The 23,001-nt window shown below is 42.2% G+C and overlaps 1 protein-coding gene and 1 long non-coding RNA gene across 4 annotated transcripts in view; both read left to right on the top strand.

Annotated features, from left to right (window-relative positions):
* The window catches only part of FGF14 (fibroblast growth factor 14), a 293,565-nt gene that overhangs the window by 88,581 nt on the left and 181,983 nt on the right, over positions 1-23,001 (top strand). The gene's annotated exons all lie outside the window — the stretch shown is intronic.
* On the top strand, positions 153-5,356 carry LOC310761414. The gene is made up of 2 exons (XR_014547475.1): positions 153-1,881; positions 2,257-5,356. It is a non-coding gene; the product is annotated as an uncharacterized lncRNA (long non-coding RNA).

Raw genomic sequence — 23,001 nt, 5'->3', positions numbered from 1 at the left:
AATGATGTAGATGGCAAAACTATGCCAGGGAACCTCTTTGTTTTGCTTGCTTCACTATTGGCACCAACTGAATCTGAAAAGACAGTCAAAACATACTTAGAAATGGATAGCTGATACTCCCTGCGGACAGTTAACATTCATAGATAACACACAGTTGTGGTGAAAGTGTTTGGCATGTGGCCACTTAACACTATCACATTCCTAAAATACTTGGTAGGCAATGTTTTGATACACTTGGCCTACCTCAGTCATTTGAAACCTGGTAGTTCTGATGCCAGCTGCCTGGATGATTAAGAGGGAAATGCAGTGCAGAGATGCCAATATCTATCTAGCAGATAGACACCTGTCAGGAAATGCATTCTCACATGAATTGTGCTCTAAGAAAAGACAGTTTATAGTTTATTTTTGTACCCGTCAGTCTAGCACATCTCCTCATACATTTCTCCCCATTCCACAAAGCTCTCTGGGGGCCTCTTGGCTAGGACAGTCTCAGTTTGTCTCAGGGATTCTTGCAAGAGAAGGCAGCGTCCTTCAATAAGGGTAGGGAAAGATGTGATGCAGGCATTTGCTTTGGTTTGAAGGTTGATGGAGAGGGAAAGTGTGTAGCCACAATCAAAGGTAGGGGCATTTCCTTGTCATAAATTGTGCACAGATCCTACTAACAGCTGTAATTGCTGCCCAATAAATTCTTCTGTCTGTAACTCTGAAGCACCCTCTCATAGGTTGGTCCCAAAATCCTCTTCCATCCTACTGCAGGGTGGAGCAGGGTCTTTTTATCAGCTGGGTGCACATTAAGAGAAACCCACTTAGAAAGAACTCACACATTTCTCCATTTGCCTAGCTGAAGCCAGGTTTTAGCATGGCTGCTTCTGCTGTGGAAGGTTTAGAAGAATTCGCTAGAGGCACAGATTCTCAAATTTTGCACTCTCAGGCTCTTCTTCAGACGGCTAAAAATATCTGAGGCCCAACACCGGAGATGGTAACAAGATGGTGGTAAATGGAAGTGGACAGTGGCAGGATCAGAAGGAAATCACTGGCATGTTCACCCTTTGGAAGTTGCTAAATTCATTGCTGCACCTCTTCGTGGTACAGAGTTCCAAAGTACAGTGGTACCTCAGTTTAAGAACAGCCCTGTTTATGAACTATTCAATATAAGAACTCCACAAAACCGGAAGTAGTGATCCGGTTAGCAAACTTTATCTCGGTCCATGAATGGAAGCTGAATGGTGGAAGGGCACTGGCGGCTGGAGGCCTCATTAGGGAAAGCATGCCTCAATTTAAGAACTGCTTTGGTTTAAGAACGGACTTCCGGAATGGATTAAGTTCGTAAACCGAGGTACCACTGTACATATTTTGCCCCTTGAGATATCCTAACTCAGTCTCCCCATTTTAGAAAGAATTTTCTGAAACAGACTCTATAAGTGGAGAGAGGTTTTCATTTTATATCCTCATGCTTTATTTGCAAACACGCTTACCCAGATGTTTTCATGGTACGGAGGGTGCAGATCAGCACACATTTGTTCCAGGCCTGAATAAACTGCCAGTGCCAATCAGGCCACAGGAAGTTTTCTTGAACAGGCCAACCCTTACCTTACATTCTGTACACAAGTGCATATGTACAAGCACAAAGCAATCAGGTGTGATGCGTGCCCACACATAAATGTGGCCCGTGCTCCTTTAAAATACCCAGAAGCAGCAACCAGGGAAGATTCCTGCTTCCATGGATTTTAAAAGGGATACCACATTTTACACGCATCACCCATCAGAACTGACGAGAGTATATATTTTGTAATGGTATCAAGTGTGCTTGGACACAAAGGTCATGGCAAAGACAAACCTTAAAGCTGGATTAGCCATTATCTTAAGTTGCCATAATGGCAGGTGTTATGTACTGAGTTGAATAGGATCCAAACTGCAGCAGTCTGATTGGTCCTAGAACAATAGGATCCAAAAGGCAGCAGTCTGATTGGTCCTAGAACAATAGGATTCAGAATGCAGCAGTCTGATTGGTCCTAGAACAATGCAGCAGTATGATTGGTTGGCAGGAACCACCTAATCATGCTCCAGATAGAAGTGAATCCACAACTTGATTGGCTTACAGTAGAATTCCGGAATTAGCCAATCATGTGCAGCCCATTGTGTAAATAATGTATATAAAGCAGATACTTTGAGGGGACTTTCATTCATTCCTCCTCACCACTATGAGCTGAATAAAGAGCATGAAATCACTTTGCGACTCTGAGTATATTTCAGCAGGTTTGTGATCAAGCTGTAGCAAACACTAGGGTTGTGCATGCTGCTTTGAGGAATGACTGAATCCAGCTGTTTTGAGTTCAGATATAATGCCCCAAAGTAGCTTGCAGGGCCACTGGCTGCTGGATTTGTTCTACAAGCTGACATGAGTGCTCAATAGGAGCAGACATCTTTTGTTCTGCTTCCCTGGTCCCTTTATTGGAATATTAACCTCATTCAGAAAAGCATGCAGTTCATGCCCACAGGGGGTGTCTGCCATTATGATGACTGTGGAATTACTAGGAGCAATGCATAAGCCAAAGGTTTAGCAGTGCCTGTTTCACATCCCCTTTCTAGATGTTCAGAAAGCATACTGGAAGGGAAGCAGTATTGCAACAGCACTGGATCTTCTCCCTCTTCGGATGTTCACTCAAGCGAGCTATCCTTCATTCATTTGTTAGGCTATACATTTATTCCTTTTACAAAGCATAATTCAATTTTTGGTTGGACCTGTTAATACATCTTGTTATATCTGTTACAAAAATATTACTATCAAACAATCCAAGATAACTATTCATGCAGATTATTATGGGAATACATTTTTCCATAATCAGAGCTAGGGGACAAAATTCTCCTTCAAATAATGAATAATTGTGAGATGAGGTGGAAGCTCATTATAAGCCCCCATTGCTGCTCACACCGCTGTGATTAAAAGGACCGTTCGATGAGTTGATGAGCAAATCCCATGTGACTGGCCCTTCATCCCTTGCTAACCCGAAATATAGGCTACAATTTGGGCTGTACATTGACTTAGTCAAGAGTGAGCCCCATGGAACCCTAGTGGACTTACTTCTTCATAAACATGCCTAGAATAAGGCAAAATGCTTGCTATTTTAAACACCTCTGAGGGCTAAGAGCCAACACAATTCATATTCAGGAGAGCACATAGGCATGTTGTCAAAAACCGGCTCTAAACCTTCCTATAGGTGACACTTCCTCAGAATGACAATTCTTATCTCAAAGAATGAGTGAAGCAGTCAGGTTAAATCAGTCAATGACCATCTGGATATTTGCCTTAAGAAAGCCAGGCGTAACTGTCTTCTGAGGAGTTTTGTTGTCACTTTAAGATACTGTTGCTATTGTTGCCCCAAAAGATATAGTCACAACTTTTGTAAGGCCGTATATGCAATGGAACTTCCGGAGTTTTGAAAATATGGGCTTTTGTCAAGGTGTGAACTAGTGATATGCCAGAATCTGTCCCCCGGTTTTTCAGACGTTTTCATCCGCTGAAAGAAGCTTCTATTTTAATGTGGCATTCTCCAGGCAATTGAAAATTCCTTTGGAATTTCAGTGAAGTTAACCTTATCATAGTGAGATGGCTGGTGTGTTGTCATTTTCTTTCCATTAATCATTATTCCAGCACTCTGTAGCCTCCCCTGCTGCCCACACTTCCTGTTTGAAAAAGCCCCATGGGAGAAGGCACTGCAGGATGTCTTCCTCTGACCTCTAATTGAAACGCAGGAGCCAGAAGGCCTGGGTTGCTGTTGTTTTTTTTTAAAAAAGTCTTTCCCTTAACCTTAAAAACAAGCAAATAATCTTTCCACACTAAGGTCTTTAAAAGTAAAAAAAAAAGACAAATAATGGTTGTGTGGTACCCAGTGGTTAGTCTTTCCACTGTGCTGTTCTTAACTGGGAGGTGAAGCTGAGGGAACCAAGGGATTTTCAGGAAGTGCAGGCACCCAGGAAGGCTGCAGAGTGTGGCCAGTAGAAAGACCTTGAGATCCTTTTCAGTGAGCTTTTTCCATGTGGGTTGAGTGACTACTAGTGGTACGCAAATCTATCAATTTCAGCTTCTCTCAGTTTGTGATTATTATTCATTTCTGGTGCAAAATTTGCCCAATATGCAATTGTTTATATGTGATATTGCCTAATATATGCATCTTTACAGAGCAACATCCCTTAATATAATGCATTTTTGTATGTTGTTTTCAAGAATATGCATTATTCTGGACACTTTACATGGCTGGGGAACTGTATTGCAAAATCTGGAGTGAATTTTGAAGGATAGCTGTGTTTTCATTCTCATATTTTCCCTGCAATTTAAAATATTAATACTTTGAACTTGGCCTGGAAAATGAAAATACCGGTATCTGTGTGAGAGACAGAACAGAGTGGTCTTTCTCAGGGTGTGAAGCTGAGAAAGATGGAAGCTGTACCAAGTGAGGGATGGGTGGATGTGGATCTCTGTGAATTGAAGATAGAAGGTTGATGATAGAATATATATATATATATATAGATAGATATATATATATATATAATTATGTGGGTGTTTCTTTTTTCTTTCTTTTCTTTTTCTTTTTATTATTTTTCACTTTTTAGATATCAGCTTTGTTTGGTTTTTATTGTATAATATGGTAAAAACCATTAATAAAATGGATTTTAAAAAAGAACACAACTCCGCTTAGGTGGAAAGGAGTCATAAAAGGTAATGGTAAAGGACCCCTGACAGTTAAGTCCAGTTGCGAACAACTCTGGGGCTGTGGCGCTCATCTTGCTTTACTGGCCAAGGGAGCCGACGTTTGTCTGCAGACAGTTTTTCCAGGTCATGTGGCCAGCATGACTAAGCCTCTTCTGGCAAAACCAGAACAGCACACGGAAACACTGTTTACCTTCCTGCTGGAGCGGTACCTATTTATCTACTTGCACTTTGACGTGCTTTTGAACTGCTAGGTTGGCAGAAGCTGGGACAGAGCAACGGGAGCTCACCCCGTCACGGGGATTCGAACTGCTGATTTTCCGATTGGCAAGCCCAAGAGGTTCAGTGGTTTAGACCACAGTGGTGGTAATGAAATAATATATTGCACAGCTCTCCTTTAGTAGAATTATTGCAATGACACACAACTTTTTAATTTTCATGCCACCATTAATACATTTGGGAACATTAGTAACTATAGCTTAATATTAGTTAAGTTAAATTTTATTAGTTAAGGCTGCAGTCCAGTACACACCTACTAAGCACTAAGACCCATTGAACCAAGTAGGATGTACTTCTGAGTAAGCATACATAGGATTGTTCTGAAATTCTTTGAAATCATTGGGCACAATCCAGCCAAAGTAAACAAAACATTATAAGACCTTCAGTGGGAGATGTTTTTTTTAAAGCACATGCTTAATGTTCTCCAGTTGAAATTAATGGGGCATTACAAAGTGCTTAACTTTGGCTGGATGGGCTCCATTATTAGTCATAACTGGAATATCTGGATGAGGGCAGTAATTATTTAATTTTATTTTGTTAGCCAAAAGCTTCCATCAGTGAGAACACAGCACTGAAAGACCGACATCTGTTCTCTAAGGCACAAATAAGGTTATGTGTTCAGGAAATGTAGTTATGGTCAAGGCCAGGGAAATATATTCAGCTTGGGTTTTGTTTTTTTACTCCAAGTTTTGCTGCCTATTCTTTGTCTAACAAAAGACCCTAAAGCTTCTAGAACCAAGGACCATGCGTTCACTTCTACCCTAACCTTCAGTTGTACTACTTCAGAACATAGAATTTATTTTGCATTTACATTCAAAGTGCTCCACAGTGATAAATTCAAGGATCCTCGCAATAGTCTTATAAAGGTAGGCTGGTGTTATCATCCACATTATGAGACAAAGAGGCGGAGAGGATTGTACACAAGTTAAGGCCTCTGGCCGGCTGGCCGGCTATCTCTTTTGGCTTCCTTTGATTAACTCTGTTGGAACCAAAAGAAAACAGTGCTGAGATGAGGAGGAATAATGCCTAATTAGTGTTTAATTCTCTGACATTTAAAACCAGTTTTTGTTTGAACTTCTGCCTTTTCATGAATACACAACACTTTAGAAATAGGTGGCAGCTGGATTTTTCCTTCTTTTTTTTCACCATCAGTCACTAACCAGCAATACAACAAGCAGAAAGATTTTCATTTAGCTGCTGTTAACCACAACACCATCCTATGTAACAAAAATAAACCCAATGCTAAGTAATGGGATAGTAAAAAACAACAACTGCTGAGGTTAAGAGATAAATATCATTAGTATACAAAGGAATAAAGCTGTACACAGGCATCAAGAGTACCATTAAGCTGTTTCACTTCCACACCAGAAGACGACATTTCCATTAGAGAGCTGATGAGTGCTTTTTCAAGAGCTACATTGCTTTTTGCAAAATGTCGTTGAACACTAATATCTTTGAGCAGATTTATAACTCACAGTTTTAAATTTGAAATATAGCAGTAGAATTATTTGATTTTTTTTAAAAAAACCCAAACATTTAGACTATGTTTAATTTAACCCCACCCCATCCAACCCTTTCTCAGAAAACTTTAGTGCTTCGCAGCCTCGACGCCTAAACCACAAAGGACACATTTAACGAAACTTGCAAGTAAATAAGAAGAAATCTGCCCTGTTTGTAGCCTGTCCATTGCCACCAGCAATAAGGTCACGACATGTAACCTTTGACGAACTTGAAAAAACCTGAATAAAATATAATGATTCCTTCTTCTTAATAGACATAATTAAGCTGAACTTGGTCTTTTCCTATTAACTTTGTAGACATGGCTTGTAGGACAACTATTCAGTTTGGAAGCATAAACTGGAGCACTGGCACTCATTTCCAAATTGTAATTTACTGGATAAAATATTATGATTAAGAGATTTGCATACACTTTGCATTTAGGTGGAAGACTCCAGGCTCTGCCACTGTTGTTTTGACACCATTTGTGTAATTCCTAGTTTGACGTGAGAATATTTTGGAGCTCATCACAATATAATTGTGATCCCTCCCTGCCGATGAATATCAGTGAAAACGCAGCGGAAATGAAAGGAAAGGACCTCAGCACGGTTTGGGTGGATAAGGTCCTAAGTAATGACCAGGAAAGCCCTACCTCTACCCAACAGCCAATAAACAGCTCAAAACAAACAGTTAATTTAAAGGGACTGTATACCTGGGTGGTAGGGCACATGTATTTAAGTTCCACATTCAATCTGCTTTAGGGTGTACCAGGGCAAGAAAGGAGGTCCGCTTAGAAGGCTGCTGCCAATAGATGCCCTTTATTTATTTTCCATTTATTCACTGCCCCTTTTTTTTTGGCAAGGCGCTCAATGCAGCTCCCATCCCTTGCAGTAATGGTTTGCAATTTAATAGACTCAATACAAAAAGGGGAAAGGAAATCCAAGTATATTGGCTACTACATTAGGGGTGGATCCAAATGGTGGTTGTTCACCAGATTCCTTATATTTATTACCAGATTCCTTATATTCTATACTTAAAAGGGTATAATGCCATGAAGAGGAACCACACAAGCGCTCAACTGTATGTTAGGCTTTGCCACTCAAACCTAAAGAACATTAAAATCGGGAAAGGGGAGTGTCAGTGTTCCACAAAGCCCATCTTGCTCTCTGTTCCAGGTCCATTTCTGAAAGAGCCCATTTGTAAAAGGGCGTGTAATATTACAAACAAAAATGTTGCCTGTTTCTTCTGCTTAGAGTTTTGCCCTGTTAGCTTAGGGCACAGAGGCTCGTTTAATTTCAATGTACACAGCTTGTACAATGAGAATAAAGGTATATTTATTATTATTATTATTATTATTATTATTATTATTATTATATCCAATGTGGTGCCCTACTCCATGCTGTTGGATTCCAACTCCTATCAGCTGTAGCTAGCATGATTGGTGGCCAGTTATGATGGGAGTTGTAGTCCAACAATATCTGCAGGGCACATTGTTTGCTGTTCCCGGCTTGGGGCAATTATCTGGATGCAAAATGACCACTGAGGTCATTTTGCCTCATTCTGTCAGGATGGTATTGACAGCCATCCCCAGTGGAGCAGGTACTATTTTTCAGTCTAGGCTGCAAATGAGAATGCATGAGTGACTAGGAGATTTGTTTTTGGTTTTTTAATCACCTTAGGTTGGTTTGCTGACTGTCACCCTACCTACAGAAAGCACTGAGTGAGATTGAAATCCTATGCACACTTACTTAGGAGTAAGTGCCATTGTACTCAGTGGGACATACTGTTCATCATCATCATCATTTTTAATTTGTATACTGCCTTTCTATCTTACAATACACAAGGCGGTTTACAAGCTGAAGAAACAAAAAATGTACATCTTATAACAATCTAACGCAATACAAAAATGTGATAATAAAACATAACTTTAAAATAGGCAACCTCCATCAAAAAAGTAACATTCAACAATCATTAGAATAGTATAAAATAATAATATCAACATATAAAAGTTAAACAGAAATCCACTCAACAGTTACAATAATATCTAAACTATAATCAATAAAACAACAGCAAGCCACAGTACATCAAACAATACAATACACATTGAGAAGCAGAGGGTAGAGCAAGGCAGGTGGAAGGAGGCCTTGCCTGATGGAGTCTCTCCCCTCACAGTTATTCCTCCAGGAACAGCTTCCTTATGAGGAGACCCAGGGCCGGAGGGTGGGGCAAGGCAGGTGGAAGGAGGCCTTGCCTGATGGAGTCTCTCCCCTCACCAATAAAATGCCATGAGATTGTACTGGCAATCTCAGGTATACATACACCAGTTGCGTCCAGACTTGACTGCTGCCATTTGCTGCATACAGAATTGCCTTAGAAAGAAAAGAATGGAAACTGCAGTTGGTCCATAATGTAGGAGGAAGGCAATCGGCACGTGTTGCACTAATTCTACATCAATTGCATTGGTTCCCAATTTGTTTTCAGGCTCAACTTAAAAGTGCTGGTGTTGACATTAAACAGCTTGAGACCAGGTTATTTGAAAGACTGCTTGATCCCATGTGAACTTGAGTGCAAAGATCAGCATCAAAGGTTGTACTCTGATCCCACTAGAAGATACAAAGGACAGAACTCCCTTCCTGTGAAAATCCAATACATTCCTTTTCTTTTTAAGACAGTCTTTGAAAATCTTTTTATTATGTCATACCTTTAGCAACTGGTTTTATCATTCCTGGTGGCTTTTAGATTAGATTTCTGCCAATATGTTTTTAAATTATATTTGATACTGTGTATATGTTGCTTGTTACCGTATACTTTTCAATTGCTCTTTTATTGTCTCACTCTCTCCTTTTGAGAGCTTCCCTGACAGAACACATGCATGCATGGACACACGCACATATTTAGATGAAATAAATATATAGGACTTAAAAGGGCAGAGGTCATAGTGGCTTTTACAGAAATGAAATCTGTTACAACAGGATGTGTCGGAACCTCTGTATCAACCGCTCAAAAGCATCTAAGACTACTGCAAAGCTCAATTCCTTATACTTCATGCTTCAATACTGTAAACGTACATTTGCCAATCTCTAGAAGGATTCAGGCAGACTCCTTCTCTCATGTGATTATTACAATTGTCATGATTTAGCTTGGTTGTTTTGAAAACATTATTAAGGTTCAGTTGTCGTGAATAAAATCCAGGAATCAAGTACACATCAGTGGGTTATTAGGCTGGGGCACAAGAAGCTTTCCACAGATCATTTTAGTGAAAACAAGTGGTCTGAAATTTGATTGCTAGTATCATGCATCTGATCTAAATATGAGGCAGAAAATGTCTGGAAGGAGCCCATTTTAAAAACCACTCTGGAATCGGGTTAACCTGCTGAAATGCATGAAACAGTGGAGTCCTAGCTGTGTCACCTTTTGTCTCCCTTCTAGTCATCTCCCATGGCAGGAGGTCTACCTTTAAGCATCAGTGTACCTGGAGATGGTGCTCTGCTTCTTGGCTTCCTTACAATGGACAAAATCTGGGGAAAATAAACAATACATTGTTGACATGGAGAGTTTTGCGGGTTGGATCTCTGTGAATGAATGGTCAGGAACTTGACAAAATGGTGTTAATAACCATGAATGAGCCTCTGATTTGCAATTCGCCCTGACTTGGTATCTAGCACATCTGAAAGATGTGCATGTGTGAAACAGCCATTTTGAATTTTGGTTGAGTGAAATAGAAACAGACAGAAACTTGGGATCTTTAACTTGACCCTTCAGAGTGGAGCAGCTCTCTCTGGGGAAACTTGGATGGAAGAAAAATATTATTCAGTTTTAATACATACATACATACATAATTTTATTTGTATGCCACCATTCTGCAGTTCAAACCATGTTCAAGGCGGCTTACAGTACGAAAACGATGTTTAACCACAGCATAAAAACTAGTCATAAACAATAAATTAAACATTAAAAATATACAACCTAACTGAACAACTTCCATTTGAATTACAAGATTAAAAATAAATATACGAAATAAAAACAGCAGCAACAGCAACACCCGCCTCCAAGCTAAACCCTCCAAAACTCCAGTCCAAGAAGAGTCTGTTCAGCTGCCTTACCTTTAGTAGCTGGAGTCAGTCAGGGCCCCACTCTCCATCATGGGACAGTGATTTTGCAGTGAGCACTTCGGTACTAGGCAATTTTACACTGGGGGGGGGGGAGGAATCACTGCAATTTATCCAGTATAAAAACGAAACCTACCTTTCTGGGATCTGCCAAGGGCTTAATAAATATCTTTAGACACCCAAATTACTCTGGGATATGGCACAGAAAATAAACACAATGAAACAATATTAAGTCTAAAAAAAATTTGATCTGAATTTAACTTGGCCCTTTCTGGCATTATTAACTCATTTCACTACTTAATATTTATGCTATTTGTGAAGGGCAATGCTATATTTCCCCAGGTAGTTCCCTTCATTAAATGTATACTGATATTTAAATTGCAAGGCAGGCTGGGTGAACACAGAGTGCAAAATTGCTTGCTTAGCGGGATTGCTATAGTGCTTTCCCCCACAAAATCACTGGCTTTGTCAATATTTCTTTCGGTCTTTAATAATTTAAGGCAAAGCTGACAGCTTGCAGTAATAATATGAAAAATACTTTCTTTTTCCCCCAGCAAGCACAGGGGTACTGGCAATCTGTGGAGAAGGACAATTGAATTCAATAATCTTTGGGTTTCAGAATGTGTGAGCATCCTAGAATATCTTATCTCTGTAGGGCTATTAAGAGCCGAAAATCTAGTCTGCTGTGTAACTGCAGTGTTGGACTCAATACACTTTTTGCTCATCTAGAGGGTTGTTTCCCCACTTTTTTTGCTTACTATTAGAATAGACCAGAAGATGGGACCAGCCAAGCTGACCACAGACCACCAGTCATATGGACTAATAGCAGGAGTTTTATACCAGTAAATCTTGTGCTTTTCCCACGTGCAAATATGGACTGGGGCTTGGTTAGAGCATTTGGGCCAAATTGATTTGGAAGTGATCTTCCTATTAAGTTTGGGTAATATATTGATGTTAAATTAATTTATTTTAGAGATGATTTGGCAAAAATATTTTTCTTGCTTTCTGTGAAATGTATGTCCATTTTCAGCAGAAAGCTGGGACCAAAGTGTTTTTGGGGGCCCCTGACTCAGGCACACTCAGCGTAAATCCATTAAAATCAATGGACTTGAACTGGTCATTTCAGTGCTATTTTTTCTAGAAAAAGAGGTGCCAGAACTCACCATGAACACCTCCCTTGTTCTCTTATAATTGCAGTGGCACCCACCTGAGAGGTGACAAAACTGAGTCCCAGCTGAAGAAAAGCCCTGGTCTTCTTCATTGATTTCCATGGGTTTTCTCTGTGATTGTGAGTAGAGGAGGGATCTGTTAGTCCACATAAATATTTTGGCCCCAGAAGCTCTTGTTGACACCCCTATTGGGGTTTCTAGTGTAACGGTGATCTGTGATGATCAGAACATGCAAGGAGAAATGAATGGAAACATATGTTCCTTAAATGTTTATTTTTTTATGGTTAATCACTGTGAGAACAGGATGCTGGACTAGATGGGCCATTGGCCGGATCCAGCAGGTTCTTTAAATGTTCTTAAGATACCCAGGTCCCAACCTCTTAAAAGCTTTAAAGGTTAACACTAGCACATTGAATTGAGCCTAGAAATTAATTGACAGCTACTGCAGATCATGCAAAACTGGTGAGATGAAACTAAATTGCCCATCAGTACTCCTCAACAACATTTTGCACTAGTTAATGTTTGAATGCTATTTGAGGGCAGCCCCATATAGAACATGTTACAGTAGTCCAGTCTTGAGCTCACTATTATGTGAATGGCTTTCCAGAAAGGTGGTAGCTAGCATCCTAGCTAAAGTTGGAAGAAGGCACTTTTACTAAATAATGAACTGCCCCTTGAAATAAGAAAGCAAGCCAGAAACACAGAGGTGTGTCATATGGAGTCATTAATTAGAGGTTGAAACATCTTACAGGAATAGGTACAGTTTAGATAAATAGTGACTTTGCATCTTGATGTCAGAAAGGGGGAGGCAAGGGCTATCAGTTTCAGGAGTGAACACAGGGAACTGCTGAGCTTTAACACACTGAGAGCCAGTGTGGTGTAGTGGTTAAGAGCGGTAGTCTCGTAATCTGGGGAACCGGGTTCGCGTCTCCGCTCCTCCACATGCAGCTGCTGGGTGACCTTGGGCCAGTCACACTTCTTTGAAGTCTCTCAGCCCCACTCACCTCACAGAGTGTTTGTTGTGGGGGAGGAAGGGAAAGGAGAATGTTAGCTGCTTTGAGACTCCTTAAAGGGAGTGAAAGGCGGGATATCAAATCCAAACTCTTCTTCTTCTACTACTTCTAAAGGAGAAGTTAGCAATGATCTGTGTCCTCAAGTAATCCCAACATTCAAAGCCTTTGAAGTGTGGGCTAAAGTTGGTGTTCCTGTATCTGCAAAAGTTGCAGGCGGTCACTGTAAATTACTGTTTTCTAGACAAATGGAAAGGGCAGTTCAGGCCATAAAAGCTTCATTTATGTATAGTGAGAAACTAGATCATCCCACTTCAATATGATCTAAAAAAAAAATCTTAAGAACAGTTTTGACTGGTTGTTATGTTGGTGTTAAAACCGGGGCTCAATGCTTTAATAAATTGAAGCCTGTAGATTAATCAACAGAGGCTTTCACCCATTGATCAGCCCTGGGCAATTTTAATCAGCAAGGTCAAATTAGAATGGGTGAGGCTGTGAATTAAGGGCATGGTTGTTTGTCTTTTGCAGCTCTGGTTTATTATTTTAATAGGGCACAGGGGAATTTCCATTAGCACTGAGTGGTACCTTTAGTCATTGTCTGTCATTTTACATGTCTTTCAGTATCTCAAAGACAAGCCTATACTGCAGTTTTGTACTTAAAAAAAAAAAGTCTAGTTGATATATTGGTTAAAAGCTTATTAATTGCCACAATGATTCTTAATTAGTTGACGTAGGGAAGAAAAATCCCAAGAAAAAGCTTAATATAGTGACACCTTACACTGCAAAGAGTTGCTGCTGCCAGGCTTTCAATGGTCCCTTGACTCCTGGAGATTCAAGAAAGTAGAAAGAGGTTTGTCCTATAACTGCAGTACTGTACTATTTAATTAAAGGTTATGTGTGTGAGCCATATGCACCAATGTGACCAGATAAAAGCTGGTCTGCTGCAGGGATCTAATTTCTATTCTATCATCTTCAGTGGAACTATGTTTTCAGATATACCGCAGCAGCCTTTATAATATGTTTCATGCAATCTACTGCTAGAAGGGTCAAGCATACAGAAGACAGGCTATGTCTGCAAATGTCTACCTGCTTGGTTGCCTGAGGTGAATGAGGATCACCTCTCACCAAGAAGGTATGTAAACTCTCTATAAAATCATTTTCATCGCAGCCCTCTGCATACATTCCATTTTGCTCATCAATGGGATTTTATTTCCAAGTAAACTGAAGTTTGTATAGCCTTAGTTTCTGTAAGCCACAGATAACCACCATAGGCATGTGCGGCTAGCTAGAAGTGATGTTGGAATATTTGTTCTCAAGTGAAATGGGGTATGTCTCAAAAGCGTGTTCTCATTAAAAGAGAGCACGTGTTGCGGTGGGGGCCAGCCAAGCCACCCCTCTGTTGCCAGGCGGGTTGGGGTGGTTGGTCTCTGGCAGGGATTGGTAGTTTGAGTTGCTGGGGTAATTTTGATGTTGCTAATTTGGGGGAGGGAACAGAGGTTTTTTAAGCAGTGCACGCAGCTTTTCGCTTTCTCTTTCACTGCGTGCACCGGATCACCCGCCCACCCTCCCTGATTTTAGGTCTTGTGCGTTGACCTTGCTATGCCTGTCATGGAGTTGTCTGCCGTTGGGGCAGGGGCCTGGTATGAATTTTGTCCATTTGGCTGATTGGCTGGTGCCATTTGGTTTTGGCCTACTGCGTAGCAAATCGTCACAACTTGTAAGGTTGCGGTTAGGCATTGGTTAAAAATTGGTTGGAGGAGGGGTAAGGATTGGCTGGGCCTGCCCCTCCAATGCTGCTGCTGCAAGGGAATTCCGTTAAAGGAATTCAGGGGCATGCCATGCTTTTGTCCAAATTCCTGGAATCGGGTTTGGGCCACGTAAGCCCCTGGGAGCATGTGGGGAGAGGGTGAGGGCCTGTGGCGCAGCTCCAGTTTCTCCCCAATATTGTTTCCCCTTACTGACTTTCGCTGGAATCCAGAAGTCAGTTCTGTCCCCAGGTGGGGAGACAGATAGTCCTAACCAATGCCTAAGCAACCTCTCACATCCATGTATGTTAATAAAGTTGTGGCCAAAATTATGCCAAAAACCTTAAACAAAAATTCTGTGTGATGTGTGTGTTATTTGGGGGGGGGTGTCTTGGGGACCTTGACACGCAAATGCAGGTAGCCATCTAAAGAGTTCCTGTTACTGTATAGATGCTCCATTTTGAACAACACAAAATAGAGACTCCAGCCTGGCTTCAGACTCTGATGTGTTGTAAGTATGCAAACACTCGAGCCAGATCTCATCTCATCTCTCGGAAAGCGAGAGAGAAACACGAGCGCTCTAATAGCACCTACACCAAACTATTAACAGGAGCTCAAGAAATCTCTCCCATTAGCAAACACACAGATATTTAACGATGCTTGGGAAGCTTCAATCTGCGATAACAAAATAATTGTGACATTAATACCGATCAACCACTTGTCTTCATGCGCAGCTCCATAGATTCATCACTGTGCTATTGTAATCTAATAATAGCCACTTATGCATTCCGATTCAAAGTTATAAATAGATCCCAGAGCGTAGGGGGAGAACGATGGTTCAGAACAGTCACACTCTCGAACACTTTTTAAAAAAGAAAAAAAAGAAGCCAAAGAAATGGCTCGAGATAGAAGGTGCTCCAGTAGTGCTGAAGTGGAAAATTTGTTACAGGCATGATAGATTAGATATCAAGGAAAAGGCTGCGGTATTAGACTATGTACTTGCAAGCTATTCTGAAGGAAGAAGGGGTGGTGATGGGAAGGAATGCACTCTACTCACAGTTTTGTGCAGGGTTTTGGAAGGGAGAATGTGCTTGTATCAGGGCAAAACAGTCTATAACGTCTAGTTACATCTTGAAGGTCCCAGGCCACAGAGAGGTTAGGCTGGCCTCAACTAGAGCCAGGGCTTTTTCGGCTGTGGCTCCAATCTGGTGGATCGCTCTGTCACAAGAGACTAGGGCCCTGCGGGACTTGACATCTTTCCGCAGGGCCTGCAAGACAGAGCTGTTCCACCAGGCCTTTGGCCAGGGCACAGCCTGACTCCCTCCTTTAGCAATCTTCACAGAACTCTAGCCCAATGGTTGCCATCAATTTGATTTGAATTAATTTTATAATGAAATGATTTTAGAATGTTGTATTATTTTATTGTTGTTAGCCGCCCTGAGCCTGGCTTCGGCTGGGCAGGGCGGGATATAAATAAATAAATAGTATTATTATTATTATTATTATTATTATTATTATTATTATTATTAGTTTCCCACGTTTGGTTTGAGCTTGGAGCTTCTTCTACAGTGGTTTACTACATTACTAGCAAGAAGCCCCCCCCCCCAGCCCCAATGGCAGCAATGTCATACCCTCCAACATTTTTCCTGTTTTCTCCTGCTCTGGAAGGTAGGGCTCAAACCAGTGGCTTCAGGTTACAAGAAAGGAGATTCCAACTAAACACCAGAAAAAACTTTCTGACAGTTAGAGCTGCTTGACAGTGGAACCTCCCTCAGGAGGTTGTGGACTCTCCTTCCTTGGAGGTTTTTAAGCAGAGCTTGGATGGCCATGTGTAATGGATGCTTTAGCTGCGTTTCTTGCATTGCAGGGGGTTGAACTAGATGACCCTTGGGGTCCCTTCCAACTTTATGATTCTTCTGTGATGAAAATAGGGATGTCCTATTCCATAATAATAATTTTATTATAGTATTTGTACCCCATCCATCTAACTAGAGGTTCCAGAGGTCCGTTCTTAACCTGAAACTGTTCTTAACCTGAAGCACCACTTTAGCTAATGGGGCCTCCTGCTGCTGCCGTGCTGCCAGAGCACAATTTCTGTTCTCATCCTGAAGCAAAGTTCTTAACCTGAGGTACTATTTCTGGGTTAGTGGAGTCTGTAACTTGAAGTGTATGTAACCTGAAGCGTATGTAACCCGAGGTACCACTGTAGTTACTTATCTCCTTGGCTCGGGGGCTGCATAACTCCATACCCTCCAACATTTCTCTGATGAAAATAGGAATTTCCTAAGGAAAAGTGGGACATTCCGAGATGAAATCAGAAACTAGGGTGGCTACTATAAATCTGGGACTGTCCCTGGAAAATAGAGACACTTGGAGGGTTTGCAATGTGTGTGGGAAAATGGTAGAGGTGGACTATATGGGGATGAGTGCTAGCTCCAGTTTCTCTTCTCTTCTGTTACTTTCCTTTCTCCCCTGCTTCTTCTTTCTCTTGTTCCTTTTGAGCCCTCACTTCTATCTGCTGCCTCATCTGTACTTTTTTCTCAGCTAGCTCCTTGCAGTCTTTGTCATTTGGTCATTCTCAGCTGTGTGGTCTACCCCTGGGGCCAGGTTCCTGAGATACTACCACTTCAACAAATTGGGAGTGGAGGACAGGGGAGGGGTTTTTGGCTCCACATGCTAGTGGTGCATGGGGTCAAAGGCAAAACTGGTCTGAACAATGAATCTCTAGGTAGGGAATGCCCCCTGTCTGGAGAACTGCTACCATTCATTGTAGACAATACTGGGCTTGATGGACAAATGGTGTAACTTGGTTTAAGGCCGCTTCCTGTGTTCCTAAGATTAGATGTCGGGGATAACAGTTCTATCCTGATTTTCTCCCAACTTGCTGGTTTTCAGTGTGCAGGGAAGTTTTGAAAATTAGGATGTACCACACAGATCAAAGAAATGCAAATGATTTCATTTTAGATTTTCAGATATGTTAGTCTTTCAAGTATTTAAGTTTAACATATGTTTCATCCAGAAAGAACTGAGTGATTGTGTTATGTATTGAAGTTCTCACCCTGGGCCAGCAGGGGGATACTGTAGATAGTTTTCACTCAGGTCCGCATATGCAAATAAGGAATTGAAAGTGATGTTCAGTGATTGGATAGTTACAGAAAGTTGTTGCTGTTGCTTTGTAGTTGAGATCTATATAAGCAGGTTGACTGAACCCTTCAGTTCAGTTCTGTTCTTGCCTGTGAATAAACAAGAGCTGTCTGAAGAATCGCTGCGTCATCTGATATGTTCACCCACAACTTAACAGATCGGGTCAACCAACATGGCACCCATGGGCACTACTGTGTTCACCAGTACCTCCTAAGATGCTTTAGAAAAGGTAAAGGTAAAGGTACCCCTGCCCGTATGGGCCAGTCGTGTCCGACTCTAGGGTTGCATGCTCATCTCGCTCAAGAGGCTGTGAGCCGGCGCCGTCCGAAGACACTTCCGGGTCACGTGGCCAGCGTGACGAAGCTGCAGCTGGCGAGCCAGCACCAGCGCAGCACACGGAAAAGCCGTTACCTTCCCGCTATAAAGCGGTACCTATTTATCTACTTGCACTTAAGGGTGCTTTCAAACTGCTAGGTGGGCAGGAGCTGGGACCGAACGACAGGAGCTCACCCCGCCGCGGGGATTCGAACCGCCAACCATACGATCAGCAGTCCTAGGCACCGAGGTTTTACCCACAGCGCCACCCGCGTCCCATGCCTTAGAAAGGTCTCATTAAATATCACCTCCAGTGTTCACAACCTTCTGTCACAGGGCTCTGTGGGGCCAATGGGAATCCCTCTGAATGTGGGCACTGTGCCCATGGTTGCAAATGCCCCAAATCTAGAAGGGAGGATGATAAACTAGCCACACAAGCAATGACATCCCACAAACCTACAGAATCACTTTTGTGGTAGAGCAACCCTATCTGAGCTGATTCGGCATTTGGAGTGGGGGAGAGATTGAATGAAAAGAAGAGCCAGGCTGTGGGCTGTGTGTTTCCCTTTGTTTGGAATCTCTGTAAGGGGGTTGAAAGAGAAGCCAGAGGGGAGTGATTCACCATGGATAATAATTCGAAGGCCAGGGTGTTTGTGGGGGGTGGGAGGAGGAAGAAGAAGAGCCGAAGCAGGCATAAAAGCTGTGACTCGATAAATGTTCCCAGCAGTGGATGCAAACAAAATATTCAGTGAAGACGCAGGACGGTGGGCGGTAATAAAACTGGACATTTACCACCTACAGTAATAAATTTTGCTTTGGCAATGAAGGTATTTCCCTCTCTAGCCACAGGCAACTCTACTCTGCTATAAATGAAGGCAAATAAGAATTCGCATTTCAAGAGGTCAATCTGAGGGCACTCTGCCTGCCACTCCCCACCACACAGGAAGGTCTTCTTCTCCAGAAAATGCCACACCTTGCACCTACCCCCTAGCCAGGTAGGGCTTTCACTGAGCTACAGCCAGTATTGGTTTTTGGAATGAAAACAAGCAAGCTGATCCTAAGCACTTGTTTGGCTTGGGAACAAACATTCTGTAAAACTCAGTGAAAAATTACTTTCCAGATAGATGTGATTAGAGGCCAGCATGGTGGAAAGTAAATGTCCTAACCCAGTAGTTGACGCAAGCTACTAGCTGCTCTATAAGTGGGGAAATCAGAATTTAGTTGACCCAGCAAACTAAAAAAAAAGGAGGGGAGTCTTAAGCAGGATTGTATGTGCTTCACCTGTTTAACAAAGAGCAAAAAGAAAGCAAGAGATAATTTTTAAAACCAAATGTTACATGCAGACTGGCGTTTGCATCCTTTGCTAAAGCATATCCTGTTTCTATTCTTTCACAGGCTAGTTGAGCACTGCATCATACTGTACCTTTGGCACCTGATTCTGTGTGCCAGTTGGCATCTTTGCTTAGAACGTTTAGCTCCAATTAATGGCTCAGTACACTTCAAAAACAGGATGCAGCAAAACAAGCAAAGTGGCTCTGCATTTTTGTTTTGTTTTTTGGGGAGAAATCAAATGTAATTGAATTTATAGTACAGTATTTCAGCATATGAATTGGCCTCAGTCCAGCTCTTATGAGGATCAGCAACTAGGAACGCTGTCCCCAGTTGCACCAAAAAACACATTCATCCAATTCTGCAGAGCTTGGATGAACATTGAGCTAAAGTACAGGTGAATGACCTGTGGTCCCCAGGCCACATGTGGCCCACAGCATCCTATTATGTGACCGCAAATTCATCCTGAAGCTGCTGCATTCTTCCATCCCAACAGGGTTCCCTCCTTCGGGTTTGCTTTCTCTGTATCTTCCCTTGCCTTTTTTTTTTTTTTTAAAAAAAATGGTTTCCCCCTCTTTCTTTGTAGTTATTTGCTAAAAATAAATTGCTTTTTTAAATGATTTTTTTAAAAAAGTTTCCTGGCTGGGGGAAAAGAAGTCCATGTGATTTGAGTGTTTGTTCATTATGCCCTGCCCTGTTGAGATTCTGGCTGACAGCTACTTTCCCCTCTGCAAGGGGGATATTAGGATGGTCTGTCATAGTGTTTGATGGGTCCCCAAAAACATATTGGATTAAGGTGCTAATTCATTACACTGGTTCATTAATGAAGCCAAGTCAGTTAAAATCTCAACTGGAGCCTGTGGTTTGCCCCTCAGATGCAGTTACCAGAACCATTCCTTGAACGTCTCATACTGACTTGACTTTGCAGGCAATTTTTTCCTCCATTTTTGGCCAGGGCAAGCAATTTATGTCAAGTTTAGCATCATCGGGCACCTGCTGAAGGACCACATCATACCTAGATAAGCTACTAGACCTGTTCCTCCTCTTCGCCATTGCAATCTGCTTGTTCACCCACCTCTTATTCTTGCCCAGACAATTGAGGTGAGGAGGAAGAACAGTAGATGCCACTGCCTTCTTGCTCATTGGCTCTCTGCTTGGCAAAAGAAGAGGAACAGTAGGTGAAAAGGTAAGCCAGGGGTAGCCAACATGGTCACCTTCAGGTGCTGCTGGAGTCCCAGATCTCATCATCTGACAATTGGCTGGGACTGATGTGAGCTGAAGTCCAGCAACACACTGGCTGGTCCCGAGGCTGATGGTTTGAGGGAACAGGGTCCAGAAAGGGTGCCTTGCCCAGGGGTTATCCAAAACATGAAATCCATGGGTTTGTTGTTGCTGTTGTTTCTATAAGTAAGGCTTGAAAGGCTCATGTCAAACTCAAACAATTCCCTGTTCGCCACGTGCCTCTCTTCCTTACCGTGCTAAAATTGATAGTTCAATGAAGCCTTGAGATATTAGTAATTTAAACAGGTGAGTCAATTAAAAGCCACTCAGCCTCTCTAGAAGCCTTACATAAGCACACAAGGATAAAAAATCCTCTTAGCAGGCAAGAGGGAAGAGTTTAAATGTACTCATTGTCAAGTGAACAAGGCCCCTACCATTTGACAGATGGGTGTAGGTTCAGTTGCCTTACACTTAATGGGAGCAAATGACTCATAGCAGCTTGTTCATCCATTTGGGGCTACGCCTGCACAAGGGTTCGTGAGCTCTCAAGTTGCATGCTCTACCCCTGTGTAGCCCTGATATTCAGCAATCGGTGTGGGTGTTCCGGTTTTGTATATTCTAGGGCAAGAGGGATGGAAGAATAGAGCGATGGATCAGCTTAAGAGATTCAGTTGCCACGCTGCTGTACTTCTCATTTGAATGGCATCTTTTACTGATGAACCAATTCAATTAAACTGGTCTCATCCTTGATATCTCCAGAACAGGGACATGTGCATGGTTGGTTTTTTTTTAATCCACTAGGAAGTTTCATGATGAATAATGCATATTATAACTAAGCAACGATTCCTGTGTATATTGATTTGGGCAATCGCAGACAAGTGACACTCCTTTTGATGAGGAGACACACTTCAGCCATAGTCCAGTTTCTCGTTATTTCCCATATGTAAGAAAAAGAGAGAAAAATGTTCTCTATTCCATTATCCAAAAAGACCTGCGGATATAAGGCTCTCTCGGGTTGGCTGTAATTTCACAAAGCTGGGGAAATGGGAGGTAAGGCTAATGCCTTTACAGACGCACCCTGCGACAACCCTCTATATGCAATGTCACAAAATGTGGTTGATTATAACCTGCCGTCCATGCAACCCACACTTTTCCTTGGTCTTTAAGGACCAAGTCCAGAAGGGGAGGATGCTCTGTGTTGTTCTGGTTCTGTAATGCCTGGGGAAGGGGGAAGTTAAAGGAGTGCTTGTATGTGGGCTTGTGGTGGTGCTGGGGTTCCAGGGGGGGGGGAGTTAGTGAGGGACAGGATGTGAGTGGGAGTTGCAGATGTGGTTCCCCCTGTTTCCAGGTGTGCCCGTGCAAATACTGATTTAGAGTTTTAAGATGTTCATGTGTCATGTTATTTTCCTAGCTGCCCTAAGCAGGAAAACTTTAAGAACTTTTGAAGTGGTGTGCAGAACTTCATTTTTTATAAGCTATGGAATTTGGAGGCTTATGATTGTGAAACCATTTTTTTTAAACCTCCTTTAACTAAAGGGGCGCTCCTTTGTCCCATTAGTCTCTTTGCTGAAAGGGACTCTCACAGTAAGGCTTCACCACAAGGCAAGCTTCCTGGCAGAGGTGTCAGTTCCACTTCCCAAAAGGGAGAGGGATGAGGCAGTGAGGAGATCAGCATAATGTGGACATACCAGAAGAAGCACTGACTTGGCTCCACTGGTGCTTCCATGCCAACCCCATCATCCCTTAGTTAAGGTAAGCAGCAGCAACAAAGCTAACACTATGATGCAACGTTTGAAGCTCCCGTTGTTCTAGGTGTGTTTTGCAACACGGAATTTCATTAGCGCGAGCAGTTTCTGAGCTCTGCACCTAAAATTTCAGATTAAAACTGAGCAGTGGAAGGAAAGGAGCACCTTTTTCTGCCTCGCCACTTCCAGCCACTCTCTGAAGACTGGAGAAGAAACCCTCTTAAGAATATTAGTGGGGCAGACAGGGGAAGCATGGCTTTGTTTTTTGCAGTCTTCAGGTGGGGACTAGACCATGTGAAAAGTGGATATAAGATTTTATCCACAGTTCATTCATTTTCTGTTTTGTATTCTTGTTATAAAAGAGTGTGCCTAGTCATTCCATTGTTGCGCCCATAACCTAGGTTTAAGGTGCCTTTTAGCTCCTAGCTTTCACATCTCAGTTTCTAACACTGCTATGACGCCACCACACTGGGTAATCTTCTGCTTTCTGTCCTCTGCCTGTAGCATTCTTGTTAATGCTCTTTCTCTGCAATAATCCTGCAAAACTGTGCAGGTTACAGATCCCGTCGAGCAGGCATGGCCAAACTTGGCCCTCCAGCTGTTTTGGGACTACAGTTCCCATCATCCCTGACCACTGGTCCTGTTAGCTAGGAATGATGGGCGTTGTAGTCCCAAAACAGCTGGAGGGCCAAGTTTGGCCATGCCTGCCGTAGAGGGAATCCACATGCAT

This window comes from Podarcis filfolensis, assembly GCF_964270895.1.
Source record: "Podarcis filfolensis genome assembly, chromosome: 4".
NCBI classification, from domain to species: Eukaryota; Metazoa; Chordata; class Lepidosauria; order Squamata; family Lacertidae; genus Podarcis; species Podarcis filfolensis.
The sequence above is the reverse complement of the archived record's forward strand: the minus strand, read 5'-3'. Positions and strand labels throughout refer to the sequence as shown.